Here is a 15465-nt window from a genome sequence, read left to right on the forward strand (position 1 = left end):
TTGGCAAATATTCTTCCCAAAAGGTTCATTCTTGCTTCTCTCAGCAGTGAGTGATGTTGCAAAGAAGGCACTAGCCCTCTGCCCTTTCAAGTCCAGATTCAAGCTATATCCAAAGTGTAGAGGAATGACTCAGAACACGCCCCTCCCTTACTATTCACACAGGCCAGGCAGGGACAGCCATGGGAGGGGTATGAAAGAAACCACACCGGCCCTGCCTCAACAAACAGACCAGTGGAAAGTCACCAGCAGAAAAATTAAAATATATTTATTCATCACCACCACCCTGACACACACATCCTATAATTCTGTTTAGAGAAGGCAGAGGGAATCCTTCTGACAAAAGGATTAAGGCAGTCTCCATTAAGATGGTTTTCAGGCTGGATCTTGAAAAATAGGTATACATATAATACATGAAAGAGGAAAAATATGAACGGAGGCATGTGAGAATCTGAAGCAGGGAGTAGCTTGGAATGGCTGGCATGCAGAAACCCAGACAGATGGAGCTCCCTGGGGAAGAGAATGAACTGGTTATTCCGAGACATTCCTTGGCCCTGAATCTATACTTCCGTACTTAAGCCTTAATTTTTACTTAATATGTGTTATTCTTTGTAAGACGTCTCACTGTGCCTAGTCCCAGAAATATTTCCATGAGACTATAGCCTGGAGCGAAAGGACAAGACACCTGCCCAGGCACCACCTGTTCTGCCCCAAGAGTGCATCATAGGATGTTAAAGAAACAGGTCCAAAACCAGTTTCTAGACACTTGTTTCAGGGTGGCTTGAGCCCAAGCCAAAACTGACACCCAAAATAAGTCACAGAGAAGCAAAACACCGTGAATCAAGAATACAAAGACTTAAAAAGTGTTTTATGAGTTGTCTGCAAAATGTGCTACAGCAAAACATGATGGTAAGTAAAAGTTTCCATTCACAATGAGAAATAATTCTACCAATGTGTAAATCAAGTCCAAAAACTTTCTTAGAAAGGCTTCAGGTCCTGAACACCTATATGCAGAGTGGACACTCAGTGTAACAAAACAATAAAAAGTGTGGCTTAGTCAAAATACTCAAAAGAATTCAAAGTTCAGAAATGTATTCTCTGTAAAGGATAGGTTTCAAGAAATAAATTATCTCATGTTATTTCTGAAACATCACATAGTCATGAAAACAAATCTTTTTACTTTTTTTTATTCCCAGAATACATGGAAACCAGAGCAATCTTTTTCTTGTCATTCTTTAGTGGTCCTGAAAAAACACCTCCTTGGAATAAGTAACTGAGAATGTCCCTGCCTCAATTATAGGAGAGTGGTTTAGTTGCTAAGTTAGGTCAGATTCTTGAGACCCCATGGTCTATAGCCCTCCAGGCTCCACTGTCCATGGAATTTTTCAGGCAGTGTAGTGGGTGACCATTTCCTTCTCCAGAGGATCTTCCCAACCCAGGGATCGAACCCAGGTCTCCCATACTGCAGGCAGATTCTTTACCAACTGAGCCACCAAGAATTCTTCTGTATGAAGACCAAATACATCAAAGTTGTCTGTTAATGGTAAAGTATGTGCAAACAAACAAAAAACCTCATAATTGTGTTAGCTAGTCTATTTTCACAGACCACAGTTGCCAGGGGAAATCCCCATCAGAAATGGAAGGACTACGAAAATTTTTCCTACTGTTTTCAACTCTACTGGAAAATTATAATTTGAGTGAATCCTAAAAATTCAGGATACCGGATAGACAAAGAGTTTCTATTTGTCCTTTAAAGAAAGCCTGGGTTTCAGAGGGTGGCAGGCTTAGCTTTTAAATGCCTGACGGGGCACTGTGACAAAAGGTAAACCTGAGCTTCCTACAAGGTAATTCTCTAGGTATTGAAAAAGTCTGTTTTATAAGAAATGATTGAAGAAAAGACCTTACCTATAATGTTAACAGTTGGCAAACCATGCCTCTTCCTGACTGCACAGGTACAAACTCCATAAATTCTGAAAGCCATGGAGCCAAGTGATTGTGCTATCTTGTAAAAATCTCTGAAATACCTGAATTTCAGCAAAAACAATATATGACATGAGAAACAGCATGAAGTCATAATGGCCGCTCTCACATCTCCCCTGGCAGGTGGTTATGTTACAGAATCTACAGAGGTGTCTATCAGATCCAGGCAGACCAATGGGGAAAGGGAGAAAGAATGGTGATTTTAACATATTAATGATATAAAATCAAAGACTGTCTTCAGGGGAGAAAAAATGATGGTGACATATTCAAAGTTGTTATACTTTTACAGGTCATTTTCTCATCAGTTTTTAACAGCTTATCTCGAAGGAAAAGAACACCATCCAGGGGAAGATGAAACCAAAGATTTATTTAGAATACAAAACACACATCATCTTCAGACTCCTAGAAAGTTCCACTAGAAGCTTCCTGCTCAAATTAATTGGCTGAGCCATTTTATTTCAAATAGGTAAGTAAGGTCCTACCTTTGATATTTCTAAACTTTCTGTCTTAGCCCCTTCCCGAAAAAAGGCAACTCAATCTTGGACATAAGAAGTCCATATCTCTTCCCCCTCCCCTTCGCCCTGTCCTCTCCCACCACACTCCCACACCAGGAGATGTCAGCACCAGCTCCACCCTCCCATCCTCAATGGCTGGTACCTTTGACCAACTATTCTCTCTCTCCAGGCTTCTATTTCTTTTCCATAATAAGGATGGTGGCCATTTGTCTTAGGTACCAACTGCACATAAGGCACTGGGCTAAGAATGTTTTATACTTAATTCAACCTCACAAATGCCCAGTGAATTGCCATGAGGGTCAAGGAAGTTAAGACTCATGCCAATATTTTAGATAGGAAAAGGCAAAACAGGGATTTAAACCAAGGAGCTACCCAACTCCCAAGTCCTTGCTCTTTGATCTTTCCATATCTCTTTCATAAAAAGAAAGTGTCGGCATGCTGATTGCTAAAGGTCCTTCAGATCTGACATCTGATTTCCAATAGCTTTCATCTCCAGGTCCAGAATTTCATCATCTGAACTCATCTTGCCCATGCCTAAATATTTGTCTGCAGCATGCTCTGGACAGGAGAAGACAGGGATCTGAGGATCAGGGCAACTCTGGCACTAGTACTGAATTTGCTTCTCTCCACCTGATGTCTCCCACGCAGCTGGGCCTCTGTGCTTCCTGTCACCTGCCTGCCTGCATATGTGCCAGCCCTCAGCTTCCTTCATCCAAGATCTCAGGTCACTTCCCAGCCACTATGCAGGACAAAGGTTTAAAAAGCAGCCTACACTAAAAACCTTAAGATAATACATGCTGACACTCTGCTTGATGCTTCATGCCTCAGTAATATTATGCATTAATTCAGTAACGTCTCAAAAGTCACCATGTTTATTTATTCATTCACTTGTCCAGCGAAATACTGAGTGCCTTCTCTTTGCTAGGCACAGGGTGGCAGTGAGATAACATTAGCCACATTTATATACATGTGTGGACATGTCAAGCCAAGCACAAAGTGGCACAGAGCAAAGATTTTCAAGTCTGTCTTAAGCCTGAAATGGTAATAACGGGATAATGCTCTCAAAACATCTCCAATAACTTATTGGCTCCATATCCAACAATACAAAAAGTGCTTTCACATACATTATTTCATTTAATTCACCAAGTCTACTATTTATTTTTAAAGAAAATAGTGTCCTTATATTTCCAAAATGCAGGGCAGTACAATCAAGTAAATTTCATTAAGAGTAACTCAGAGTGTGCTGTGCTTAGTTACTCAGCCCTGTCTGACTCTTTGCAACCCTTTGGACTATAGTCCATCAGTCTCCTCTGTACATGTGATTTTTAAGACAAGAATACTGGAGTGGGTTGTCATTTCCTCCTCCAGAGAATCTTTCCGACCCAAGGTTTGAACTGACATCTCCTGTGTCTTGAGCACTGTAGGTGGATTCTTAACCCACTGAGCCACATCACCTTTTAAAACTTTTGATGATCCACAGACCTTCAAGGAGAAGGATGGAGTCCTACCCTATCTGCCCAGGTGCACAAAAAGTACCAGGAACACAGTCACCTCACAAACAGCAAATGTCCTTTATCCAAACTAGGGCCATTACTTAAGCCACCCACTTTAATTCAATTCAACATACATATACTCAATTTCATCTTTATGCCAGAATTTACTTATTTTTTTTTATCCTACATAAAGTATATACTCCTAGGGATCTCAGTCTGGTCATTAGATGGGGGATAGAGAAGCCCGTGGACAGAGGAGCCTGGTGGGCTGCTGTCCATGGGGTCGCACAGAGTCGGACAGGACTCAAGCGACTTAGCAGCAGCAGCAGCAGAAAAAGGCGACAGGGAGGAAAAAAACGAAGATCATTTCCAGGTTACAGAGAGTAGCTTGATGCTGATGTGTGGATAACCAGACCCCATATTGCCACAGTTTTACATGAGAAATAATAAATCTATATTTTGTTTAGTCATCTTAGGGCTTCCCTTGGGGCTCAATGGTAGAGAATCCCCTGCCAATTCAGGATACGCGAGTTCAATCCCTGGGTCAGGAAGATCCCCGGGAGGAGGAAATGGCAACCTACTCCAGTATTCTTGCCTGGAAAATCCCATGGACAGAGGGGCCTCGAGGGCTATAGTCCATGGGGTCGCAAAAGAGTCAGACACAATTTAGTAACTGAACAACAACAACAGTGACCTTAGGTCTTCGTTGTTGTCATCTAATTCAAATGTGTGTTTGTCCCTAATATAATCAGAGCCAGACACAATAGGTCTCCAAGCAAAATTCAGGCTGCAGACAGCTGACATATACCGCCTGGATTAGAATAACAAATGTAACAGGAGAGTTGGAAAAGCTTCACAAGAAGCACTGACTTTTCCTGTTTCCAAATCAGTAAGAGAAAAAGCAAAAGAGGGATTTTGAAAAAAAAAAAAAAATCAACTGTGAGAGAGTGGCAGTGACAGGTGTTAACAAGAAAAGTTAATGTCTTTGGTAGAAGTACTAGTAATAGTACAGAAAAAGCTTGAACTCGTCTTCCACACAAGCTGTGTAACCTCTGCCAAGCTACTTAATCCCTGTGTCTCACTTTCCCCATCTAGAAAGTGTGCTAGCAAAGACCAAGCCTCAAAAAAATGTCAGCTATTCTTATTGTTATAGAGGTGATGGGAGGCCCTTCCCAAAGTAAAAATGTGCTACATGAGAAAAGGAAAGCTCCAAAAGCTGCAAACACAAGGCAAAAATTTTAGCAAATACTTTTCAGTGGCTTAATCTGATTGTAGGCATATAACTTAACCAGCTGAGCCACCAAGGAAGTGTTATTTAACCCATCTACACCTTAATTCCTTGTTTGGCAGGAGGGGAAAAAACAAAACTACTTACCTCACAAGATTTGGGGATAGAAGCACTTTGTACACTACTGTGTGTCAAATATTCCAATTATTAGCCCAAATATTAAATACAAAATCTCTATTTCACAAAATACATGCATAAGACCACCCAGAAGCACAAGAGAAAGTGGTTCCCTGTTGCTCAGACAACCCCCTGCTTATCATCATCAGCTTCCAAAGTACCTTCACCCCCAAGAAGCTCCCTGGTCCTCACATCCCCCAGCGGGTGGGAGTTCAAATACTTTTGTCCCAATTTTACAGATGAAGATTTAGAAACTGGGTCTCTGAATTCCTAACCCAAACACATCCCCATATCTAATCCTAGGCAGAAAGGCCTACAAAATCTTAATATAGGAATCTGCCGAATTCTTTTAATTTTCAGTCATTGCTTATTAATACAGCCAGTACAGGCAGACTTGGGGCTAATATTACAGAAATTGAAAAGCAAAAAGTAACTATAATTACCCTAATGCTTCTAATAGAGCTACACAATGGACGCAGAATTATGTACAGAGGGGAGAAAATTGTATTAGACACCTCTAAACCTTTGAAATTATATTACTTAGAACCTTGGCAAGTGAGCAGAAAGCATTTAAAAGACAATTAAGATGAATTTCCCATTTGGTATGCTACTTAACTTGCAGGAAAATATGTGGCCGTCACCTTCAGTGTAAACAGCCTTCAAAGGGCCTTCCACAGTGAAGGCACGGTCTGCTCAGGACAAAGCCCTGAGCTTCTGCACCCACTGCCAGAAGCAGGGGCCAGGTGACCGAACCCTGACAGGGACTGAACTCCCCTGGAAGCTCTGAGTCACTCTTCTGAGAGCCACAGGAGATCTGAGCTTATCCGTGTGTCTTGTGACATAATACCAGGACTCCCTCAAATGAGAACAGAAACCACTCTCCAGACACTCCCTCGAAAACTAAATAACTGTCCCCAAACCAGCCACTGCAGCAGGTCTCCATGTCTATCCCAGAAACTTTAAACATACAGCTTTTTGACAGAAATTTTGGTATCAATTAAGAGAGGGATGATTCCACTTAAGGAATTCTAGCATCATATACTAGGGTATCCCAATTTCTTCATTTGACAGCTGGAGAAAGTTGGGGCTGGAGGGAGGAAGTGACTTGCTGAAGATGAAGACACATAGTGAGTAACGGAATGAGGCAGCCAATGTCCGTGATACAAAACGATATTCCTTTTCCTGGAACACCTGAGGAACATCCTAAACAATCTGAGCCTTGTTGAGGCAGGCTTTGCTGGCCATCTCTCAGAGCCAGCCCAGGATCTCCCACACCCAGGCTCTACTTTTCTCAACTGCTTTTGGAGTCCAGCATACTGTCACCCAGCTTTCTGATCAGCCCTCTATCTGGTTCCCCTGAAGACAAATAACAGAGCCTTTTCTGTCTTGGAGATCTCAACCTCTCATCACAAGCTGCTGGAATCCTTTAAGAGGCTCCCCAAGAGGCACAGCAGTAAAGAATCCGCCTGAGAATGCAGGAGATGCGAGATGCAAGAGATGTGGGTTAGACTCCTGGGTCGGGAAGATCCCCTGGGGTATAAAATGGCAACCCACTCCAGTATTCTTGCCTGAGAAATTCCATGGACAGAGGAGCCTAGTGGGCTACAGTCCATGGGGTCACAGAGAGTTGGAAACAAGCTAAGCCAGTGAGCACAGACGCACACACAGGAATCTTACAAACTTGCTGCCCATGATCCATAATGTACAGACTAATTTTTTTCCTGAGAAAAATTCCTCAAACAGGAGATGAAGCTCCATCCCTGCATTCACACTCCTTCCTCCCACACTCCATCCCTCCACCTCCCACCTGAGCAGCAGGAATAAGCATCTGACTAGAGAGGCCCCATGCCATCTCTCAAAGGGAAGGCTCCTTTAGGCTTCTTCTCATCTAATCACGACACAAAAACAGTAAGATTGAGAAGAAAGATAAGGATTGGCCAAAAAAAAAGCTCCTCATCTTGGAGCATATTCTCAAGCCCTTTTTAGCCTCTTCAAGATTCTTGGCATCCAATTCATCATCAACTCCAAGTTGATCATCAATCCTCTCCGCACAGAGGATTGTGTGGAGCCAGTCACAGGGATTTCCTACAGAGGCAAGAAATGAAGAGAAGTGGAAGGAGTGGGAGGACCTGCTAGGAAATCTCTTCCTGGCCCCTACATCTCAAGGGACGTGTAGGAGTGAAAGTCTTTTCCTAATACTTTTACTTCCGGTTCAGCGCCCACCTTCTTCACTTCACCAGCAGATGCCCAATCTCCAGTACCACTCTGAATTCTCAAAAGGATTAGTGTAACCTTAAACTCCATATGCAGACTCTTAAGAGAATGTTCCATATTCTCCTATACCTAAATACATGCCGCAACTATCTCCAAGTCAGGTCTCCCCAAAACTATTTCCCTAAATGAAAACTATTAGTATAAGCATCAGATTTAAAACTTCAGCTTTATTTTAGTTACTTTAATCCAGCCGAGCCAAGAGGTTTCTGATCCATGTAGCCCATCATTATTGGGGAGGTTGCTCTGTTCCCCTTCTGAAGGCCACTTGGGCTGGGTTCACAGACTGATGAATTAAGAATCATGCTGATTGGTCCTACACTTTTGGAAATTTCTGAGAAACAAATAAAGGCAGAAGAAATTTCTTTTAGTTTCCTGGAAAACCTAGCCTTTTATTTATAAAAGTTAAAAAAAAAAAATCAATAGGAGCCCCACTGTACCTACTCAAGAAAATGTTCAATCAAAATGTTTGTCGAAAGAATCACACTAGACCTGCATTCAGACAACTTATGTTATGATTCTCTGTTCACAGGCTGACCTATTAATCCCATTTAGAGGAAGTAAAAAAGATTTTTCAGCCAAAAGCTAGAAGAAAAGGGCAGTTCCATGTACTGAGTTACTCATTTAACATGTTAAACATGCACTAATTTGATCCTTAAAAAAAAAACCCTATGAAGTTGGCATTCTCTTCAAAATCTTTAAAAATTAAAACAGTATCAAATTAAAAGATGAAATATTCTTTTATCCATGCTTCATGAACAAACGATCAGAAAGGACAGTTGTGACACAAGACACAGTCAAGGTCACATGACCCAGTAACTGATTCAGATCTGCCTGAGTCCAAAGTCTACATTTTTGTTCTCCCGTGTCCACCTTGGTGCTTGTAATCTCAGAGACTGACCTCCTGTTTATTCCCTCTTCTGTGGCATTGATGCCTACCCTCCCTTCCAGATCCAGAATGACAAAAATAACTGGTAAGGTTCTTCTCAAACAATAAAATTTGTTTGATCCACAAATCTGGATACAAAGATATTGCTGCTAAAAACTAAATCCTCCATGCTAGCCTGGTATCCTGTTAGCATTTCATAAATGTGAGCAATACTATGGCTGGCTAGTTACTGAGCATCTCCACAGGCAATCAGGCAGCTCCAATCGTTTGATATTAGGAGTTCAACTTTGGGGTTTCTTGGATATCACTGCAGAAGCTTGCCTACGGCCATGGGACCTCCAACAGGAGCAGAGGACATGAGATGCAAGGATTAAAGCTGCCTCCAGACGTGACATGGGTAAGAAAGGGTCCAGGAAATCAATAGCTCTTCTCATATTTCTACACTGAACATCAAGGTATAACAATAAATGATAGATTCCTCCATAACAGAGAAAGAGAAACAAGACAAGGAAAGAGAGGACAGGGGAGTTAATAACAAACATGTTCCACTAGACTAAACAATCTTCCTTCTGGAAGGAACAACAACTCTGTGAGGCTTCAGAGGTATTTACTCTAAAAATGACAAATGACAAAACTGACGTTTAGAGAAGTTATCCAGTTTGTTCAAGGTCACTAAGCTAGTCAGTTAACAGTGAGGAGCCAAGGATACAGGTTTCCTGACTCTGGACCCAGGGCTCTTTCGGCTCACAAGCCGCTTTAGAGCTGGAGGTGGCTTCACTCACATATTGTTAAAATCACTGGGTTTCTCGTTTCCATTCTACTAGGAACTTGCTATACGGCAACACAGACTGAGAACTGTGACAAACCAGAAAAGGGGGGGCACTTCTAAAGGACACAGCCGCTGCTCAGTACCAGGTGACTATGAACAGGAAATAAGGTATAGTCCTCATTTTTCAAATTGGAAATCTAGTCTTGTGAAACACCTGCCAACTTTTAAATGTTTGTTCTATTTAAAAATACCATGTTGGTCGAATCAAATACATATAGAAGAAACCAAGCCCACGGGAAACCAGTTCTAAATCTGATGCAAATTTGCATAGTAAAAGGCCAGACCGTGTGGTTGGTTCCTGACTAAAGAGTCACGAAGGCATGCGGTTATTGGTGCCATAAATCCATGTGCTCACCAAGCACTCTCCCTCAAGCATACATACTACTATTTTTCAAGTATACATAGATGCTATTATGGAAAAAACTCAAAGTAATTTACATGGTGAGCTAAATTCATAGGAGCTTTCTATAACTACTCATTTTTCTCCAATAAACTGACTGTAAAAACATAACCACTACCATTTGAATCCTCATCAGTTTTTAATTAAAGAAAAGACCCTCGTGTTTAGAAAAGGTTGGAAAATATTGAACTAGATAATATCTAAAGCATGCACATTTTAATTCCATGGCTGTAAGCTGCAAAGAGGTGGGCATCTAAGAAGATAAGTCCCTTGAACACACCAAGGTATATATCCTTAAAACTTAGCATACATAAGGTCATCTCAATGGCTATTGTTACCTGTTTTCTATCTAACTGCTCAAGTTCAAGAACAAAAGTGAAGTAGCCATTCATACTAACAATGTTTATTCAACAATTACATTTCAGGCAAGTAGAAAAAGAAAAATAATAAAAGGTCCAAGACAAGCTATCATTGAGCTTTAGTGACAACAGGAAATGTCAGACACCAATAATACAAACTCATGATGGATCAGTGCAATTAAGACACCTGTGAAGCTAGGGTGCAGGTTCAGGAGAATATGACCTGTCCTGGGCTAGCCTGAAGGGCCTCCTGGAGAAGTAATGTTTGATTAAACTGAGATCATCTAGGGAAGTAGAAGCGACAGCGTTGGCTGCATGGGCGAGTGGAGGAGGGATGGGGCATTTCAGGGAGGGCCTTCGTGGTGGGGATGTGGTATTTCTAAAGAACTGAAAGGCCAGAGGGGCTGAAACCAAGAGTGAGCAGGCATCTGAGGTCTGAGGTGGGTCTTAAAAAGGCGGAAAGAGACAGACACAGAGGCCTTCTACTCCTGTTCACAATGTTTAGGTTTTTACTTTACGAGAGACTGCATGTCAGTACCTTACATGGCACCCCTCTCTCAAAGCAGGTGTACAAGAAATATACAGCGAAACTGAAGGGGTAGCAGGAGGGGACACCAGAGATGTAAGCAGGAGCTGGGTCCCCAACCTGCCGTAAAATATGCTAAGGAGTCTGAACTTCACGTGAAGAATGATGGGTTGTCCCTGAGGGCTTAGGCCTATTTAAAAGGTGACTTAGTGTGGAGAATGGATTTAAGGGATGTGAGAGTCAAAGCAGAAAACCCAGGGAGATTCCTGCAGTAACCCAGGAAACAGACAGTAACGGCCTGAACTAAGGTGGTGACCGTGGGAATGGAAAGAAGAAAAGAGTCTAATGGAGGAGGCAGAATGGACAGACCTCAGTTCCTTTTCAGCTTTGGGGTAGGAACATGAGAGAGGGGCTCAGGATGACTTTCAAATTCGTCTTATGACTCTGGTGAAAGATGGCGTGGTTGATTAAGGAGGAGCATAGATTCATGTTGGACAATCAGTTCATGGCACCTTTGGGTTAACTGAGTGGAACTGTCCAAAAGTCAGTCAAATCCAGGCTGGGGCACAGGCTCGGGAGGCAGCAAGAGAGATGGGAAATGACTCAACAAGAGAATGAGAAAAAGTATGAGCAGAGAAGGGGCAGAAGCATCATCAAGGGCTGGACAAAGAAATACAAGTCCATCCCTCACATGGAGATGGAGGAAAAAGGAGAAAACCAGCAAGAAAACGTTGCCATGGAAGCCAAGGGAGGAGAGTTTAGGAGAGACTGATTGACAAGGTCAAGCTGGAGAAGGAAAGACAAACCACAACACCATGTTGTTCCCTTTTGGTTGGTATTTCCTTCAGGGCTGGTTGGCATTTCCTTCAGGGCTGGTTGGTATTTCCTTCAGGGCATTAATCTACCTTATTTTTTCACTGTCCATCTCCTTCTAAGACTTGTAACCCAATAACATGAAGATTTGTTCTTCACTATATTCCTGCTGCCCACAGAGGACTTGCTGCACAGAAATTCTCTAAGATCTCTTTTGAAGGGATGTATGGAGAATGCCTGGGTGCGTGTTTAGGAAGGAATTGGTAACGAAGGAGAAACTGCAGATGAAACGAGCAGAAATCATCCCCCAGGAAGAAGGCTGGGCTGGCAGAGAGGATGGGACCCAGTAGACAGAAACAGAAGTAGGCTGGTCTTAAATGACACTCAGAAAGATCATTTCCTATCCATCCTCTTCCCCGAGAACCAGAGATTATAAAATTCTCTCCCATGACTTTCTACACGGCCATTCCCCTGAGATTTTATTCCAGGAAAATCATGAGTAAGTAGTTAGGGGATAAGACTTCCAGTTCTAATCCTATGCATCGTGAGCATGAGATTTTCAAGAAGTGACCTCATCCCAGTGACTGGTTTTTTTATAGCATGATGCCAGTGTGCTTCAGTGGTTTAAGTCGAGACAGTGTACAAACATGTGCCCTGACAGAGCAGGGAAACAGGACAGGGTTTTTATTAAAGAATCATTCACTTTTGAAAAGTAGTCACTTACCCCACTAAATAGAAAGGTCCCTCAGCTCACTTAAAACCCAGTTCAGTTTATAAATTTTGATTTCTTAGTAAATGTCCTAAGAGTACTTTTGACATCTGTCTTTCACTGAAAAAAAGATCAGCTCCCCATTCTCCCCTCCCAGTGATAACCTTAACTGTCCTAATTAAATGTTCTAAATCTGGAATGACATGGGGGGAAAGGGGGGTTGCAGAGCCTGTGCCCTCATAAGACTTGCCCTAATTTACTTAGCATCAAGGGCCCAGTTGACCTTTACCCAGCCTTAAATCAATCAATTAGCTGAGACACACCTTCTTTCTTTCAAAATGAGGAGACCACATGGATAAGATGATATTTCACACAAATCACTTTCAATAAACATAAACCACAAGCACTATAAGAATGTTTGCCCTGAGGCTGCCAAGAAAGGCCAAATGATAGAATAAAAAGGCTCTGGACCAGAAGCCGGAAGAATCATATTAGCAACTGGCTTGCACTGGAAAATCACACCAACCTCTTCTCTACTCTGCCCACCATTCCCTGTCTTCCATCATCTCCATCAACAATTAACACCACCTCATGTTTTATGCCAGAGCTTCCTAGGTGATGCAGTGGTAAATAATCCATCTGCCAATCAGGTTTGATACCTGGATTAGGAAAATCCCTTGCAGAAGAGAATGGCAACCCACTCCAGTAATCCTGCCTGTAAAATCCCACGGACAGAGGTGCCTGGCCGGCTACAATCCATGGGGTCGCAAAGGGTCAGATATGACTGAGGAACTGAGCACAACAACACAACACGTTTTACACCAGCAACCGGCACAGAACCTAGCACGGTGATGACACTCATGTTACAGAAAGGCATAAGGGTTTAAAGCCCAACTGCTTAGGTTTGAATCTAGCCTCTCACCAGCTTGAGCAGGTAACTTAACTACTGTAATTTATCAGGAAAGTGAGGATGGTAGCAGCAGCCCCATTACAGAGTGGTTGTTGGGATTAAATGTGTTAATGATTACAAAGCACTTGCAACAATGCTCAATAAACAGCAGGGAAGAGTTTCCCAGTATAATCATTATCACTGTCGTGGCCAGTGTGACCTCGAGCAAGTCACTGTCCACCACAGGGTTAAATTTCCCCACCAGCAGCGTGATGAGGTGGATGAACTAATCTCAGGAAGATCCCCACTAGCTTAACTCCTCTGTAATTCTCTGAATCCTATTACAACTCTCTAAATCCTCCTAAGGTTCTGAGCTCTCAGACCAGCAGCAGAGAAGATCACCAGGAGTCTTAACAGCCCAGAGAGCTGGACCCTGTATCTCACAGACTACTCAGCCAGCACCCTTCCTTACTGTAGATAACAGACTGTTTAGAGATGAAAATATTCACTGTGATACTCAAACTGTATAGACAGCAGAGATGTGAGAAAAGGACACGCATCCTGGTGGCAGGGGGCGGGGGTGGGGGTGGGGTGGGAAACAGACTAGGAACAAAGACAAAAAGAGAACATGACACCCCAGAAACGCACTGTATCCACCAGGTTATTTCTTTAGCATTCTTCATCTGATAGCAACTCAAAAACTTCAAACTACAAGGCAGCTGTGTAGCAGGGAAACATTCCCTACCTACAAGTACAGCTTCTCAAAGTGACTTTAATCCCTGGCAGGTGCTCCCCAGGGAGCAGACACTGCTGAGGTCAGTCTTAGGTGCAAACACCTTTCTCAGGAAGCAGCCACTTGCTGAACGTTTTACCTCACCTGCACTCTGCCCAAAAGCAAAACCAGAGTCAAGAAGATCAAGGTCCCTTTCCATTCTGGGTCTCAGTTTCCATTTCTGTAAAATGGAGGGGGGAGGAACTCAGGCCACCTAATTTCCAAGTTTCCTAACAGCACTGAAATTGTATTCCATCAACGATTTCCACTTTACAGGAGAAGTTTTTCTTATTGAGGTTAAAAAAGAAGATCCAAAGTTACTTGCTAATTTTCTGCCTGAAGCTAGATTTCCTGGGTTCACATTCCCAGTCTACCACTAGCTCTGTGACTTTGGGCAAATTACTTAACCTCTCTGTGTTTTGGATAGCTCATCAGTAAAGAAGAAATAACACCTTCCTCATGGGGTGTTGTTAGCATTAATTTAGGTAATAGACATAAAGTATAAAGCACTACGAACTATTCATATTGGAGTGTGGCTATTATTTTCAATTATAGTTTTCTGATTCCAAGGGAAAATTTACTTGGAAACGGTATCCTAGAAGTAACACAAACACACACAGAGAGCAGGTAGACGAGAATCCTGGGTTCTAACCATGATTCTGCCCCCAGACTAGCTGTATGTAATGGATGAACACTGACCCTTCTCTAGGCCACAGATTGCAAATCAGAGGTGATAAACTGGCAGCCATGGTGTTCTGTCTGACCTACAAGGGAGGTGAGAGGTGATCTCCTTCACCAGTGCAGCCCCTTACTCCCCAGCATCCCTGACTCTGAAATCAAGAACCACCTGGCACTCACCACACTGCCCACCACTTTCCTTACCGCCCAGTCCCTGATGGGCCTTTGGCTCCCCAGCTAGGATACAGAGAGACAACCCTTTCTCCAGGGGCTAGGAGCCCCTGGATGACCATATGCCAGTGGGACTGTGTTGTTCCAGATTAGAAACACAGCCTGCATGAAAGCAGGCTGCACACACCAAGGGCACAGTTGAAAGAACAAACTGTTGATTTTCTTTATTAATCACATCACCATTCGCATAAGCAGCTGTTATTATGAACAGCTGCAGCTGCTAAAAGGCTGATCTTGAAGCAGGCTAGAAAAGTGCTTCCAAGTTGCATACCAGCAATGGGCAAGTGCAGACCTGCAGTCTATTGGCTTGGTTCTTCCTACTGGTCCTCAGTGCCTCTCTCTGGACCAGAAATCCTTCTTCTTCCATATCCTGGCATGGCGTGGGATAAGGGAGGTTTCTAGACTCAGCTTAATACAAAGAATTTGAGGTGAACGTCAAAGGACTTCAATTTGATTTCCACCTCAACTATTCAGTGACCCTAAGTGCGTTACTTCTCTTGATTATCGGTCTCTTCCTATGCTAAAATACAGACAATAATAATACCTACTTTTGGGGGTTGTTGTAAGGAGTCAAAACTAGATTATGCCTATGAAAGTATTCTGTAGACTGTGGAAGTCCAGGTGAAAAAATAAAAGCTTATTATCTTCCCATGAAAACTGCAGTTTGACCCATAAATCATCTAATACAGAATTCACTGTTGCTGACTTA

The 15465-nt window shown here is 42.6% G+C and overlaps 1 protein-coding gene and 1 long non-coding RNA gene across 5 annotated transcripts in view; both read right to left on the reverse strand.

Annotated features, from left to right (window-relative positions):
- MB21D2 (Mab-21 domain containing 2) overlaps nt 1-15465 on the reverse strand; it is a 121495-nt gene that overhangs the window by 94756 nt on the left and 11274 nt on the right. The window contains exon 1 of one of the 4 annotated variants that reach the window (XM_086319787.1): nt 13733-13754. The exons of the other annotated variants lie outside the window; for them this stretch is intronic. The gene's annotated coding sequence lies outside the window, so the exon portion shown is untranslated. Of the gene's footprint in view, nt 1-13732; nt 13755-15465 lie in introns of those variants that run through there. 4 annotated transcript variants of the gene reach the window in all.
- On the reverse strand, nt 245-2034 carry LOC147379759 (uncharacterized). The gene is made up of 2 exons (XR_015134037.1): nt 1903-2034; nt 245-507 (listed from the first exon to the last, which is right to left on the reverse strand). It is a non-coding gene; the product is annotated as an uncharacterized LOC147379759 (long non-coding RNA).

This window comes from Bos grunniens, chromosome 1, assembly GCF_055505025.1.
Source record: "Bos grunniens cultivar Pamir isolate PY7600 chromosome 1, Bosgru_T2T1.0, whole genome shotgun sequence".
Taxonomy (NCBI): Eukaryota; Metazoa; Chordata; class Mammalia; order Artiodactyla; family Bovidae; genus Bos; species Bos grunniens.